This window comes from Echinops telfairi, unplaced genomic scaffold (genome assembly GCF_000313985.2).
Source record: "Echinops telfairi isolate 266 unplaced genomic scaffold, ASM31398v2 ScPeMD7_443;HRSCAF=831, whole genome shotgun sequence".
Classification (NCBI taxonomy): domain Eukaryota; kingdom Metazoa; phylum Chordata; class Mammalia; order Afrosoricida; family Tenrecidae; genus Echinops; species Echinops telfairi.
The window spans coordinates 5691843-5709378 of NW_022104341.1; the positions used below are offsets into that span (position 1 = coordinate 5691843).

A 17536-nucleotide genomic window follows, 5' to 3' on the forward strand; every position below is an offset into this window, starting at 1 on the left:
GTTACTCTATAACAGGATAGAAGGTAAACGTTTATCATCGTGAAACTCAGTGAAAAATGTGCTTTCTAAACCTTTCTCAGGTTATACCGTAGCTCCAATGCTTAAAATATGATCTTCCATTTCCAGACTTGCCCGCATTTTATAATAAAGCATAATGGCTTTTGGAAAATGGCCCATACACGATTGTAAAAAAAGAGTCCCAACATCAGGTGTTGCTGTTTTCCAACAGAACTTTATTATTTATGTTCTAATTTTCATGGACATGACTTCCCAGGAAACAGGCCTGATGGGTCGGCCAGTCTTTGAGAAAGCGCACCTCCTATAGGGCCTTTAGAGGACAGGGATTACTCTAGTTTCCAGGGAATCCCAGTTGGTGGTATAAGCTTCTCAAATACAATCACTAACTTGATGGGTCTTCTATTCAACTTCAGAGAGTGCAAACTAGGTAAGTAAACGAGACGTTACTGATGGACTAGCCTGTTTGGAAACCAACACCCCCACTACACACAAGCACACACATCCTTGGCTTCAGTATATGACTGTAATACTTATGAAAAGACACTTCATGCGTTCACATTCTCCTAAGGGACTTGGGACATAAAATGAGGAATTCACAAGATCTGTTCCCAATATTGCTCTGAGTATCACTTGGAGAGCTGGTCAGATTATCTCTGGATGGGACCATCACACCTGAGAGAAGAAGTATCATTACAAGTCTTACCTCATCTTCTGCAGCACCACTAACCTGCTGGTTTCGTTAGCCACCACACTTCCACTACTTATGACCTATTCCATCTTCTTTGCCATGCTCTCTGATGGCAACCTGAGTAGAAAGTCGTAACACTGTTAAAACATTTGGCAGAAACAAGCATCAGTAACAATCTCCTCAAAAGCAAATACTATTTTACATTAAAATCGCAATGAAAAAAAAAAAAAAGCATCATGCTCAATACTGTATCAGAAACTGTCTTTATATCCTGTCCATTTATTCATCTGACCTTGGGGGGCACAGAGGAGGAACCCAGATGAGAGGTCTAGTCACACAAGACAAGGAAGAAATGAACATGAAAGCCATCAATTGAGTTCTATTTTGCTTATCGGTCCCCCAAAGATGTGCACTCACTTCTCTCGCCTACCTCCAGGGTTTTCTTGGACTCCTTGAAAGGCACAATCCTGATGAGTTCTCTGTTTCTGACCAGCACGGTGGCTCTACCGCAGAGCTTCTCCCCCCTGGTCTGAGCTACTGTAACAGAAACAGTGTTTGTCTTGCCATTTGATCGGGTTGCCATGAGTCAGAACTGACTCAATGGCAGTGTTTTTTTCTGTCCATTTTTATGCTAAGCTGATTTAAATCCTTAAACCCAAAACAGTACCTGCAATGGAGTGAATCTCTTAATATGGCTCTTCTAGCCAGTCTTTGTTATTCCCAACAAAATTGATCTGGGGTAGGGAGGTAGAGGAAATTACTGAGAGAATGGCACGATTCACCTGTAAATGACTGTTAACTGAGTTCATTGCAATTGCCATATTGTTGGGTATAAAATGAGTCATTCCAGGTGCAGGGAAGGAGGGGAGTCTCACTACCAGCAAGAGAGAAGAGCCTAGAATGGTGCATTCTTTGGACCCCCCTGCACATGGAATCTCCTTTAGCAAGAAGACACTTGTGACACCCAAGGAGCAACAGGGAAGAGGCAGAGGAGCACCGACAGAACCAGGAGCCAGAGCGTGAGGCAGAGCTGTGGACATACAAGTAGAGCTGAGTACCTTGGGGGAAGACTTGCACAGGGGGGCCTCCAAGAACCTAACTGAGGGAGCTAGGATTGCTAACCACAGAACTAGAGCTAGCGCTAGAGCTGAGCACCTTAGAGCTGATGCTTCTGGTGGAGTGGCCTTTGGGCACTGATTGCCAGCCCTAAACGAACTTTGTAACATTAACTGAGCAGGACAGAGGGCAAGAGGCGAGGGCCAGAGGGAGGCATCTGCGAAACAACAAAGAGGCTGTACTCACTGAACAACTGTACCCTAAGCATTTCTCACCTAAACTGTACCCTGTTAACTCTTCCAACAAACCCCACAATCATGAGTGTTGTCTGAGTCCTGTGGGGCCACTGCAATGACTTCTCAAACCCAGATGAGAATTCAACAGTCCTGTGTGAGAGGAGCCCTAGGTGTGAGAAAGGTAAGGGCGGAGGCCTATCTGACAGTGATTCTCCTCCTTCCCCTGTGTGTAGTGGGAAGAGATGAGATGCCTCCCCCCTACCATTCTTTGAACAATACCAATCCCCGATACAAATACTTCTGCCCAGAGCCCATAGGTTTTGCCCTTGGAACGAGATCCCTAAGGCTTGCTGGCACAGACTGCCGCGAAAATGTTTGGCCTGATAACAGTATTAGCCTAAGTATTATAGGATAGTGTATAGCTTAGCAAAAAAAAAAAAAAAAAAAAAATTACAAGGGAGCTTCAAAAAGCTCACAGAAAATTGTCATTGTTTTTCAATTCCATCATCCCATAAATTCTCTGAAGCCCCTACTATAACTTATGCTAGGAGATTTTTTTTTCTCCTTACAAACTAATAGGTGGGACTTGGGAAAAACACTGTTGGTAAAACAGGTGAATATTTTTTCCTAATAAAGAAAAAGACAGTCAGATCAGCTATCAGGCATCAAAAAACAATCATATCACTGTGTGCTCACCTCCATGATACGATCTCTTGAGGACAAAATGTGTGCATAAGCAAATGTGATGACGAAAGCTGTTGGTGCCCGACTATCAAAAGATAAAGCATCTGGGGTCTTAAAGGCTTGAAGGTAAACAAGCGGCCATCTAGCTCAGAAACAACAAAGACCACATAGAAGAAGCACACTAGCCTATGCAATCACGAGGTGTCAAAGGGATCAGGTATCAGGCATAATCAGAACAAAAAATCTTACCATAGTGAGTGAGGGGGAGTACGGAGTGGAGATCTAAAGCCCATCTGTAGGCAACTGGACATCCCCTTACAGAAGGGTCTCGGGGAGGAGACGAGCCAGTTAGGGTGCAGTGTAGCAACGATAAAACATACAACTTTGCTCTAATTCCTAAATGCTTCCTCTCCCCCGCCCCCCCAACACCCTCCCCACTATCATGATCCCAATTCTACCTTACAGATCTGGCTAGACCTGAGGATGTACACTGGTACAGAAAGGAACTAGAAACACAGGGAATCCAGGGTGGATAATCCCTTCAGGACCAGTGGTGAGAGTGGCGATACTGGGAGGGTGGAGGAAGGGTGTAGTAGAAAGGGGGAACCAATTACAGGGATCTACATATAACCTTCTCCCTAGGGGACGGACAACAGAAAAGTGGGTGAAGGGAGATGTCGGATAGGACAAGACATGACAAAATAATAATTTATAAATTATCAAGGGTTCATGAGGGAGGGGGCAGTAGGGAGGGAGGGAAAAAATGAGGACCTGATGCCAGGGGCTTAGGTGGAGAGCAAATGTTTTGCGAATGATGAGGGCAATGAATGTACAAATGTGCTTTACACAATTGATGTATGTATGGGTTGTGATAAGAGTTGTATGAGCCCCTAATAAAATGATGAAAAAATAAAATAAAAAACAAAATCAGAAAAGAAAGAAAAAGACAGTGGGGGCCAGGGGGAAAAGGTAGCTTCAGAACCACCTAAGAGATTAAAGAAACAACCAAACCCCAGTTATTTCCTTGTTAATAAAATGTACACTGCCTGTTTGGTTCCAGCACTTCTAAATCACCTCAGAAGTCAAGTGCTCAGGTTGGGATGATGTGACTAATGTGTTCCTTCAGGTGCCGGTTTCTAGGAACATCACCTTTCATAATGGCTAATACTACATTCTAACCTCTACAGGCGGGTCTGTCTAGGGATGTGTTTAACACAAAGCCTTTCTGGGAAGTGGCAGGTCCTTTGCCGGGATGACAGTTCTTTCTGGACCACTCATAGCAGATAACAGCTTAGTCACATTCAAAACAAATTTTAATAGCAACGAAAGAAAATGCTGACCCATAATTACGACAACAGATAATGACAACTCAGTTTAAACAGAACTGATGCTCTCTCAGCCATTCCTGTACCTACATTCTGACTTTATCACCAAAACAGAAAATCTGCGTGCTTTGCGCTAAGCAGATTCTTATAATTGTTTGGGAATTACAGAGCAGGGGTTTTATGCTTGTCTACTTGTCTGGGGAGCCTTATCAAATTCTTGAAGGGCCTTGAGGCTTAAAACACAAGTAAGAACCACAGCATTTTTTAACTACCTGAACAGGACTTACCTAACAGAAGTCACTTGTATGGTACGAGTTCTGACGTGCTGCACAGCAACCCAACACCGCTTATTTTCAAAGGACGGCGGTCCCTCTGGTCTGGACCAAGGGTAGAAGAACATTCACTGGGCCGAATGTCACAGTCTTTGTGGAGAGGGTATCTGGAGCCACTGGTACATAGTCAGTGTAAACACAGATTAATAAAATTTGGGAGAGTTATGGTTAATCGTGATTTTCAAACTGAAGCAGTTTTTACATTCAAATGTTACCTAAATGAATAGTTTGTACTTGCTTAACATTTAAATAAAAACAATAGAAAGATAAACTATATCAAAATATTTATGGGGAACAGACTTAAAATTTAGATTCAATGTTTGAATATAAGAATTGCTACAGTATTTCCAACCATCCACAAACAGAAACTCGTTCAAAAACTCACTGACTGCTGCTTCCTTTAGTCTTAAAGTGATAGAGAAGGGAGCTCATCCTACCCATTATGATTTTTTTAGAAAATACACCTTATGGTGATGTTAGGTTTGCACCTAGATAACCTTCAGACTTAGGAAAGGGAAGCATCAAAAGAAAAGCATAGTGGAAAACATTTGGCGGGTCCGCAAAACACTAAAAATGGAACTGTATAACCCGACAATTCCACTCCTAGATCTGTACCCAAAAGACATGAATGCAGAGACTCACGGTGCTCCCTGTAGCTCTATTCCTAATAGCTAGAAGGTAGAAACAACTGAATGCCCATCAATAGATAAATGGATAAACTAAATGTGGTACGTATTCGTGGAATACTACACCAGCCAGCAAGAGAAATGAAGTCTTGATACATGCTGCTGCATGGATGGAGTGTGATGATAGGCTTTGTGAAATAAGCCTATCACAAAAGGATGTCTGTTGTATGACCACATTTATGCAAAAAGAAAAGGCAAATGTTAAAAACAGAGAAGCAGTAGTATATAAACTTAGGATGACAAACATTATTGCTGGAAGGAGAAAAATATGTACCACCATCTGAGGTTCAATTCAGCCCTTAATTTGTATTTGTGAACATATTCCTTCTAATGTTGCTAATTTTTAAGTTACACTGCATTGCTGGAAGGCAGGCTGGGATTTGATGGCGAAGCCCAGATCTGTCACACAGCCAGCAGGCAGGAGACTGCACACGAGCAGTGCCTAGCAGAGCAGTAGTTACAGGGCGAGTGCCCATGCTAATGAGACACAGAAAAGAGCTCAGGTACAGTTTGCTGATGTGTTTCTATAATCTTAATTCCTCTTCACCAACTGTTTCAATTACACCTTGGAACTTTTCAAGTTTATCAGGCTACAAGGGCAGGCAAATAACAAAGAACGGGGACAAAAGATCTTATTCCAATAAGAAAGGTAAGTAACAATGGGAAAACGCTGACTTTCTGCTTAGAATGTTTAAAGAATTCAACATGAGAAGCCAAGGAAGTTTAATGAGGGCTGTTCCCTGTGGAAGGGGGACGTGGTATTTGAGTTTTTATTAAAGTAAGAGAAATAATTTGGAAAAGCAGAGTGAAAATGGCTACACGTGTAGAAATTATTCAACAACATAAAAACAAAATTACTAAAACTGAAAAATTACAAGCATTTAATTACCCAAAATGCAGAATAACCCAGCACCATATGTGAAACTAAGGAGAGCTCATTGTAAATATTCTTATTCAATAATACTGAGAATATTACTTTCCAAACCATACTGTCAATGAATGACTTGATTCTGACTCACAGCAACCCTAGTACCTTAAAAAAAAAAGATAAAAAAATAATAAACCCACCTCCACCAAATTCACTGCCACAGTGGATTCTGAGTCATAGTAACCCCTCTTGGGTTTTCCTAGGCTGTAAATCTTTATGGGAGCAGACAGCCTCATTTTTCTCCCGAGGAGTGGCTGATAGGTTGGAACCACCAACTTTCTGGTTACCAGCGTCATGCTTATCCAGTAGCAACAACAGAGCGCTCACCTAACTCCCAAAACCACATTCATTGCCATCACGTTGATTCTGACTCAAACTGGCCCAGGTGGGTTTCTGAGGCTGTAAATCTGTACCCAGGCAGAAGGCCGCATCTTTTACTTGCACAAGGGCCCGTGGGTTTGACTCGTGGGCCTTTTGTTAGCAGCCCAACATGTAACCCACAAAGCTACCAGGATTCCTTTTTCTATTACCTCCATAAACAAAAAAACCAAACTCACTGCCATCGAGCCAACACTGACTGGTAGCAACCCCACAGGGCAGGGTAGAGACGCCGAGTCTCTGAGACGGTAATTGTTTACAGGAGTAGAAAGTCCCGTCTTTCTCGCAAGGAGCCACTGGTGGTTTCAAACTGCAGTGGGGCTTGTAGTTTGCAGCCCAACTGGTCACCACTGCACCACTAGAGCGCCTTCGATGACCTACACCGCCGTCAGCTTTACAAGTCCTACACAAAAGTCAAAGGTGATAAAGCAGCTTCCCTCTGTGACGTGGCAAAGAGGACGCCACAAAGGGCACTGGCTATGTCCCCACTTCGGACTCCAACAGCAACCACCAAAGCAGCACCAGAAATCCGATTTAAAGACAAAGTCTGTTCTCCCAGCAGGTATGGGCAATCGTTACATTGTACTGTCTTTAGTTTTAATGACATTGAAAGGTTCACTGGTGACCGAAATATTAAATTTTCAACCAACTTTACACCTTCAGAACTATTTTGCTATGACCAAATTGCAAAAGTTAAAATTTCTATAAATGATTTAAGGCATTTTAAATTAGGAAACTGGTAATGTCAAATTTTTCACATTCCTCAGCCAAAATGAATTAAAAATGGTTAAGATTAGTTATATCAACAATATTTTCCTTTTTCCTGTATGGAAATGAGAAGGGAAAAAAGTTCTACACGGTTTACTTTAACAAATTAAGGAAAGAACAGAACACAGGAAGCCCATAGTAACTATATTAACTATTTTTAACTATAATATTTTTTACAAGAATGTAAACGAGTCTATGGGCAAGGAGAGTATTTACGTATCTTCTTCAGCTATGAATAGGATAAGAAAAATGGCATCAACTTAATCTTTTATCAGATGGTGTTGAAACTGACTTATGGGGATTAAAAGGATAAAAGTTAAAAATTATCCACCTACACATACCTTTTAAAAAGGTATTACTGCTGCCCAATCTCCTCCCTAGTCCCTCCTATGGCTTTCCAATGCTCACCGGCAAATGCAACGTTAGTATATAACTGACCTGTGTTGACTAGGCCACTTTTAGAGTTCTCAAGTTTCTTGTATGACAAATGTCCGGCTCATCCAAATCCAAATGTTGATTTTGGCTGGTGGATGGCACCCAGGAATACAGATAGCATCAAGACAGACGATACCGAGTCTTGAAAGGTTGCAGAAAGATAAAATACTGTATTTTTAAAAGCCTTACTATGGTTTGAACCACCAATCTTGGTTAGCAGTTGTATGTTTCACTGTCTTGTCACCAGGGCCTCCTATTTCAAGCTGACCCCGTTTAAAAGCAAAGGTGCTGGGAGAAATGGACATTTTAGGTAGTGTTTTGATTACACGTTGGACTGCTAGTCCCAGGGTTAACAGTTCTAAACTACCAGCCACGCCATGGGGGAATGACGAGCCTCAGGAAGCAACGCGTCTGCGTGGACTCGACAGCAGTGGTTCGCTTTGGGTTTCGGACAAAATAGCAAATGTATTATCATATTCTCACCACTCACGCCAGAAAATAACTGCTTACAGGAACTCCTAATACTGAATCCAAGGCATAATATGTGAGCTCAAACAACACCAAGGGCCTATATTCGCTGCCTATAAAACTGAATGTGGCTCCCTTCTCTGATCTATAACCCCAATTCCCAACTGATGAACGTGTACATTATAAATACATGTACATATATGTACAAAACAATCCATAGTCATATGTTTAAATCACAGTCTTGCCTAAAAACACTTTTAACCACCATAAATATGTGGTTAGAGCTCAGGGACCAGTAACCAAGAACTGTACTAACAAAATACTAACTAGATGTTATGTGGGTACACAGAAGACCAAAGCTATTTTTTTTCGTATGTTCTCCCACGGTTCACTGGGTCATGGCAAAGCACTCACAGGCCACACTGCCACACACACAGCCAGGTCGGGATGCTCACATTAACACTCTAGCACAGGCCCCTAAACTCATTTGGTCGACTGTCCCTTGGTTCAGAGAAAAAAATTATTCAGCACTTCTTTGGCAATTAAAACTTTTGTACTAATGTGCTTTACACAATTGATGTATGTATGTATTGTGATAAGAGTTGTATGAGCTCCTAATAAAACGATAAATAAATAAATAAATAAATAAATAAAAATTTTAAAAAGCCAACAACTTTTGTACTAGTATAGCTGAAACTCCTGGGTAAAGTGTAGCTTTCTATCTGCCTTTGCAGCCCCCACTGGATAATTCCAGTGCCGCCCTCCCACTCTTACCCCCACTGGGGATATACCCACTTTGGGAAACACTGGTCCAGAACTTCAAAAACGGTGTTATCAGAATACACTCTTCTACTTTATTAATGGAAGTTCAATTAGGCCTTTTGTAACCATTTTCTTACTTTTAAACGAAGACAACTCGGTGCTATGGGACAATGCAAATAACCTTAAAATACTTTGAAGCTTAACTAAATCAAGCAGGTATGTAACAAAAAAACATCTTTCCTTCCAGCAAACTCAAAGAAATCTGTCTCTAATTCTAAACTATAAATTTCCCAAAGTCAAGAATAAGTTAGGTAACCAGTTCCCTACATAAGTCTACCTTTCATTCGCAAATTATATGCCGACCTCAAAAATATCATGGGGTGAAACTTTTATTTTGCACTAATTCTCATCTGTTTTTTATGGGAAAAGAGAATGGTTACAAATGGAAATTCATTCATCTAAACTTGCCTCTGTCCCCATTAACCACGTAAGTCATCTCCTCATAAAATTATAGGCTATTCCCTATCTCTAGTCCAGCCTCATTAATATATATATATATATTGCCATTCAGTCAATTCTGACTCATACCTACAGGATAAGGTAGAATTGCCCCCTGTGAGTTTCCGAGATTTTAACTCTTTACTCGAGTAGAAAGCCTGTTTTTTCTCCCTTAGAACGGCTTGTGTTTTTGAACTGCTGACCATCGGGTAGCAGCCCAACATGTAACCATTATGCCACCAGGGCTCCTTTTAGTTCTACCATATTAAGCAAAACATCTACCTGACCCGCATTCTACCTTTCACCAACCATGCCCTCTGTGTTTTATCATTCATCTTAGTCTCTCAGTTGAGAATTTCTCGACAGCCTGAAATTTTATTTGTAAAACAAAATGACTCAATCTTTTGGTCTTTAAATCTATTTTTGAGGCTGAACATGAGCAGGGGACAAGTGACAGGGCAGAGAAAAGTTCTTGGACTCGTTATCAGATAATTTAGATACTGTGAAGATGTATGATAAAGAGGCAAAAAGAAATAATTTAAAATTTACCCAGTGATTTTGTTTACAAATGATGCTTCACAGAATCTTACTTGAATTATATATATACAAATTATACTTAAAAAATACTATACTCACCTACAAAAGCTTCAAAATAAATTCCAAGGAATTTATTAAAATTCCCTATTATAAAATTATAAAAACTCCCTATTGAGAGTTTTTAAAAAGAGGGTGCGGGGAATTGTCCTCTTCTCACTGAGGCACACACCACGGAACCAAGCTTCAAACCCCTTAGAGACCACAATCCTTTTAATAGAGCTTTCAGCACCGAGCCAATACAAACAGCACTTCCAGTGGATGCTGCTGCACGTTTTTATCAAGAGGCCCTGAAGCTGAAATCTGTTGAACAATGATTTAGCAGGATAATTTCCCCATCACAGCAGACAGATGATATGTGCATAGCACAAGCACAGGAGAGACAAAGGAATAGTACTGCTGGGCGCCAGCTGCCCAGGAACAAGAGCAAAGAATGTCTTCGTACCCAGGAAGCAGCACTAGACTGCCGCCAACAACTAACTGCAAGTTATTGACCAACACCAGCTGTTACTTAAAAAAGGCCTGAGTGTCTGAACTTGTATCAAGAAACTTAAGATTTGAGGGCCTTTGGGGTATCTTTCAAGTTTAACAAGATGGACAATACACTTATATAGTAATCCTAGCAGGAAGATTCATGGATCATCTCAACCCAGTATTTTAGATGGGATGGTAAACTTGTAAAGGTGTATGACTTAAACACAATTTTCAACTTAAAGGGGTTACATTTAAAGATAAATTTAGAACACTAAAAATATTTGAAAGATTCTCAAAATTTTTGTTGGTTCTCAGAAAACTCAGTTGCAAAACTTACGTAAACTGAGCCCAACCACCGTAATGTTTTTAGGTTAACCCATTAGACACGTCTTGCCCAAAACAACACTAGCACCCATTGTTTTTAGTCACTGTGGAGTTGTCTGGGCCATGACAACCCCAGAGAGAGCAGAACAAAACGTTGCAGTCTTGCGCCATCTTCGTGATTTTGTCTGTCTGTCCACTGCTGTGGTCTTAGGGTGTCTGGTAATCTAGGGAGCGCATATCCCAGCACTGTCAAACTACTCAGTTATGATTTACAAGTGGTCATTGGCTCATTTTCAGAAGTAGGCCTTTTTTCTGGAACTTACACTGAAACTTGTTCATCATGTGTGCCGCATAGTGAAATACTGGTGGTATATCTTTCAGAATTAAAGCAATGTGGACCCCACCACAATACAACAAAGTGACAAAAAAGTGGTGGTGACAGCCCTAACTATAATAATCTGGACACTCAACTGCAGTGTGCGTTAGAATCAAACAGGTGCCAGCCAGGATCAAGTATGCTTAAAGGAGGTCCACGGAGCTGCATGTCAGGGGAATCTGATGCAGGTGCTCTCGAGACAGTGAAGAGGAAATGAAGTTCACGTCAGTTGCCAGTGAACTTGTCAGGGTTAGCTACATTAAAGTAACTCAGCATGAGCTCAACACTTAGATGCCTGCACACTCTCCCAGACTGCGGCTGGTACACGATTTAGAACACGGGCCTTTCCTGACATTCCCTTACTAAGATCATAGAGAAATCAGTCTTTTGACTTCAATTTGTATATATGCTTCCATTTAAAATGGCTTAACTACCATAGTTTTTGAACTACCAACAATAAATTCTTTCAAAATACCAGGGCGTAAAAATCGGTGTTATGGGGAAATGAGGAATTTTTTTGGTTTGCTTTCAGACCATACGTTTGTCTGAATTTTTAGTTTATGAACTATGATAATAGAAATAACATCACCTAGGTGTTATTGATGTGCTCATCACTGTTCAGTTCTGGATTATTTCTTGGTGGAGGTGGTTTGGAGATAAAATTGGGCTGAGTGGAGGGCCTACAGCTTAGTCATTTCACTACCCACTGTGCTGGGCCTTATGGCATTGGCTCCAGGGCTCCATTATAACCCCTGCCAAGTCTTATAATCACAACTCCAGAGAACTTGCTCTGCACCCTGCCAGGGTCAGCGAGTCACCAAGGCGTGGGGCTGACGAGGGTGATGGAGCCTGGCCATGTAGCTGGCCCTTGGCAGCCTCCAAAGGCTTTCAGGCTCACTGTGGGGTGTCATTCAACGCACAGGCATTCTACCAAACACTCTCTCCAATGCCTTTCTTTCCTCCCCTTCTACCCCACAGTAATTTTGAGCTGTAGGGGCTTTAGGGATGCTTAGGAGCTGGGTACTCAGAACGGGTGCCCTCCGGTTCCAGGTGCCCTGCATGTCCACCTGGAGGCTGGGGCATAGGCTGCCATGCCCCACAGGCAGCTGGATGTGTCAGCAGGGGGGAGTGGACACTACAGTCTTAGGCCATGCTCTCTGTCTCATTAATTGGCAAAAACTCTGGTTTTTACGATTGTCGTAAATATGAAATGCTGAATGAGAGTCCCTAAGTAAGGAGTAGGTAGATGCTTCTTTCAGTGATGGTGGAAGGTTAGCTTATTCTAATGAAAAAGAACACAGGTTTCAATACAAATGAAATCCAAATTTTAACTTACCAAGGAGTCTTGGTGGCATGGTCGGTTATGAGTTAGGATGCTAACCACAAGGTCAGCAGTTCAAATCCACCAGCCACTGAAGAAAAAGATGAAGCTTTCTACTACCGTTAACAGTTACAATCTTTAAGTAGATAGCAGTGAGTAGCCCTGGTACTGTTGTCAAATAAGCGCTGGGCTGCTAATCCCAACAGTGGTTCAAACCCAATAGCTGCTCCGAGGGAGAAAATTAAAGAGGTTTCCTCCTGTGAAGATTTATAAAGCCTTGGAAACTCTACCAGGGGATACCCAAAACACTCCTGATGCTCATTTGTTGTTGTTGTTGTTTTTATGTGAAGGGGACAGCGCATTTAGAGTTCATTCCACCAGATCAGGCTGTTAATCAGGCTATTTAGAGATTCTAAAAAGATTGCATACAATATACAACCAAAAAGGCCTGTTTTGTGGCAGACGGATATGGTTTTGCCACCATGACAATGCACCTGCTCACTGACACGGCCATCTCAGTGGGCCAATTTCTGGCAGAAAACCCAGCATGCCCTCTCTTACCCCACACCCCTAATTCTCCTGACCTCACTCCGTGTGACTTCTTTTTGTTTCAGTGAATGAAGAGGGGCATGAAAGGACAGTGGTTTGAAAATGTAGAAGAGGTGAAGAACAAAATGCGGGAGGTGCTGTCAGCCATCCAAACAGATGAGTTTGAAAATGTTTCCAAGAATGGAAGTGCATATTTGACAAATATATTAAGTATAATGAACAATACTTTGAAGGTGAAAAAGTTAAATACATGGCTCTGAAAAAACTTTTTTTCGGGTGTTTTTGGGCACCTCCTCATACATAGGGGGTTGCTATGAGTTAGAAATCAATTCAATGGGGGTGGGTTTTTGTTTTAAGTAGCCTCTTGGAAGAAAGGCCTGCTGCTAACCTGCTTCTGAAAATCAGCCTACAAAACACTGCGGGTTCACAGCTCGCCATGGGGTGGTGCAGAACCAGCGACATTTCATTCCACTGTGCATGGGAATGCCATAGGTTAGAGCCAACTGTAAGCAGTGAATGACAACAGGAGCCATTTAAATCTTGGTTTGACAACTAACTCTTATAAAAGCAATAAAACTATAGTTAGAAATAACACCCTAACCCCAAACTAAATACTCAGTTCCACACTAGTATCCTTCTGAATAGTAACTGAATCCTAATTAGTAATAGAGTAATAGAAAAATCCACTTACATCTCAATTGTCAATTATGATGGGAGAAAGTAAGGTTTAAAATGAAATTCTTTTAACTAATTTTATATGGAAACACATGGAAACAGTTCTAAGCCATGCCAAATGATCCCTGCCCTGGTAAGAAAATACATTACAAACAAGAGATTTCAAAGAAAATTTGTTTTATAAAATAAACTATGGATAGATTTTTTGGGGAGGAGGGGGACAAAATAAAATCATACTAACTTTATGTCTGAACAAGATTGATATCGAGGCACTAAAAAGGCACAAATTGGTAAGACATCCATTTGAAAAGAGCCCCTATATCAACAAGATGAATTCTGTTAAAATTGGAAGAACAAACCTCAGATGTAAGCCGAAACTTAGGTGGAAGAACTGTGAAATCACTGATGCTTGCAAAGTTCATGAGGAAATTCCATGAAGAAACGGCAGTTCACAAGTGGATGGATAACTCATGTCAAGAAGGAACTAGACAGTGCTGGAGATGAAACTTGCAGAAGCAGATCATCCACACCAATTTGATAGGAAACCACCTTGTTTGTGCCCTAATTAAAGAGGACAGATGATTAACAGCCCAAACAATAGCCAGCAATATATCCATCTCAACTAGTTCAACTTATAAAATTCTGAGGTTGAGTAGACTTTCTGATGGATGGATGTCAAAACAATTGTACTCAGATCAGGTGCACACAAAAGCAGAGCTTTTGATGAAACTTTAGGCAAGTGGGATCAAAATCTTGAAGTATTTCTTCAAAGAATTATAATCCGAGATGAAACCTGACTTTAGCGGTACCATCCTGAAGACAACGTACAATCAAAGCAATGGTGAACCGAGAAGTGGAAGTGGTCCAGTCAAAGCAAAAGCAGACCAGGCCAGAGCAAAGGTCACGTCAACAGGTTTTTTGGATGCTCAATGCATTTGCCTGTTGACTTTCTAGAAGGCCAAAAAACCAGTGACATTTGCTTACGGAGTGTTGAGAAAGCTACCCAAAGCGTCAGCAAAAGAAACTCCTGAAAAGCTTCCCCAGAGAATCTTTCACGACAGCAATGCTCTTGCTCATTACGCACAGGCAATTCTCCGAGTTTCGATGGGGAATCATTAGGCATCCATCTTTTAGTCTTGATTTGGCTTCTTCTAATTTTTTTGTTTGTTTTTTTCCTAGTCGTAAAAAAAAAAAAAAAAAATTCTTTAAAGGACACATTTTCTTTTTAGTGAATAATGGAAAACACTGCACTGAAATGGTTAAGTTCCTAGGATTTAGGGGTAGACTAAATGGCCTACACTACCACTTAACAAGTGTAGTGAACTTGGCGTAGCTAGTGTTGAATCCCAGTGGAATAAAACAGCTTAAGAAAAATGTGCTTATAAGCCTTAGCCTTTGGGATTTTTAAAAACAGGAATTTACCCATCTAAGAAGTTTGCAGCCAGTCAGCAGTTCCAGTGCAATTCCATGTGCAACCAGAAGTTTGGGAATATCAGTGTGGCTAACCTTGTAGGTAAAATACATGCACACTTTTGATAGCACATGTGATGAAATTTTTTTTTAATTAAAAGATCATTTTATTGGGGGCTCTTACAACTCTTTTTTTTTTTTTTGCTCTTACAACTCTTATTACAATCCATACATCGATTTTATCAGGCATTTTTGTAAATATGTTGCCATCATTTTTTTCTAGATCTACTGAGCCCTTGGTATCAGCTCCTCTCCTTTTCCCTCCCTCCCCTCCACCCTTATGACCCCCCCTTCATAGATTAGAAATTATTATTTTCATATTACACCAACAGCTGTCTCCCTTCCCCCATGTTTTCTTTTGTTCTTCCCCATGGAGGGGGCTATATGGTTAGTATGGTTATGTGTCGATCACTGCGATTGGTTCCCCTTTCTCCCGTGATGAAATCTCTTTATTGGCTTCATTCTCAGCAAACTTACATTAAAAACAGCAAACATACAGCTATAATACAAAACAAAAAGAACTCTATATTTTAAAAAAAGAGGAAATTAAAGGGCTGGAGAAAAAGCCGCACCAATAAAAACATGGCCTATCTATTATGTCAAGTGAGACAGACATCATGCTCTAAGATGCACAGAAAAACGAAAGGCATAATGTAAGCCCCACGAGGGCAGGGATTTTCATCTCTTGCTCATGGGTACATTCCTACCACCTCGGACTGCTGACATACACAATTTCTTTAATAAGTCATCAAGCAACAGCCCTAAGTTTTTAAGATTTTAAATATAAAATCATGACACGCATACAACTACAAACAGTATCTGCATATAATACCCTCAAACACAGGTTCACAAAGTATAAGCAGGGACCATGACCATTCTGGTTCACCTTGCATCCTGAAGACTGAGAATATAGCTGAGGACATGTGAAATGCTCAAATATTTTGTTTTGTAAAAGAAAAAAGCTAATAGTTCTCTAACTTAAAAAAAAAAGTAATCCACAATTTTTCTTTGTAAGAATAGTGGCCTTCTAACAAAATACATGATAAATTAAACTACTGTGTGCCCCTTATTTTCTCCAACTTCGATTGCATGATTGGAGATGCATTCTGTGCCCACAACTACTTTGACAGGCTTAAGAAGCTCACTCAGAACAGAACTGGTTCAACTTAATGTTGAAAGGCAAAGACAAGTATAAAAGGTCGATTCACTAGGTTTACGGATGTTTCTTATATACTTATTTCTACGTACCCACAGAAAATTGATAGGTGAATGAAACATTTTCCTTAAAAAAAAAAAGTCTTATTTTATTTAAAAACAAAGTTACTATACATGAACTTATAGATGAAACTATGTGATACTATAGATTTATATGAAATGCATAATATTTAATATTATAGAACGTTGTGATATTGGGTTCAATGTACCAAAGGATCAGAATGACAATCTCCGTTGCATTCTTTACATTTGATGTTTACTTTCTAAGAACTTTCTTTCTATGTCTATATTACTGAAGTAATGCTTTCATGAATAAATCCAATTTACTGGGAATACCCAATTTACATTCGCATCAAATTGACATATATCCATAGAGATAGGTATAGCACATGGAGAATTTTGAAATTAGAAAGCTTAGAAGAAAATGAACTTGGGTCTATATTTGACTTGTTAAAAGGAAAAATGTCAGCATTAAAAAGAAAAAGAAAAAAACAGTATGAAGATTAGGAAGTAAATGTAAAGTTTTTGTAATTTTCTCTGAGGCAACTGAAATGTGTCAAAACGACCTATCCCACAAACCTAGTGTGAACTTTCTAATGAGCCACAACACAGGTTGGTGAGTGCAGGAGATTTCTTCCTTCTTGGCTGAGAATTACTAATGGAAAGGTTTGCTTCCGTAACAGGAATCATTCCTTGCTCCCAGGCTGGTCATAAAATTATACAGACATATGTGCACAGCTCCTTCTATCTTGCTGGCACGTGCGATCTCCTCTCTTCCGTCCCTGCCCCTCCCTACTATTATGCCACTGGTTGAGATGGTAAAGCAAAGAGAGTCTAACCTGATAGAAAAGATGGCAATCAAGTGAAAGTTAATGTACAAAATCTAACCAGGTAGGTCATTAAAAGTAAAGACTTAGTGGCTCTCAACCTGTGGGTCGCAACCCCTTTGGGGGTCAAACCTTTTCACAGGTGTCACCTGATTCATAACAGTAGCAAAATTAAAGTTAGGAAGTAGCAACGAAAATAATTTTATGGTTGGGGGGGGGCACCACAAAAGGAGGAACTGTATTAAAGAGTCGCAGCATTAGGAAGATTGAGAACCACTGACTTAGAAGGAAAATTTCCTTATTTGTTAAAAAAACGAGATCCCTTACTTAAGGTACTTCCTGCTTTAGCATTCTTTTTTTTTTTCTTTAGCATTCTAAGGAATGTCTCATTGGTAGTCAGAGTAATAATAACTTAGTTTATTAGTATTTAATCACAAGGCTATCTTTTT

General features: G+C 40.4%; 1 protein-coding gene across 2 annotated transcripts in view; it reads right to left on the reverse strand.

Moving 5' to 3' along the window:
- Window positions 1-212: 212 nt before the first annotated feature.
- Window positions 213-17536, reverse strand: part of RBM15 (RNA binding motif protein 15) — a 51040-nt gene continuing 33716 nt past the window's right edge. The window contains exons 4-5 of one of the 2 annotated variants that reach the window (XM_045291835.1): window positions 4295-4455; window positions 213-843 (exon numbers count right to left, since the gene is read on the reverse strand). The gene's annotated coding sequence lies outside the window, so the exon portion shown is untranslated. Of the gene's footprint in view, window positions 1035-4294; window positions 4456-17536 lie in introns of both variants that reach the window. The other variant, XM_004699202.2, reaches the window with a different exon arrangement.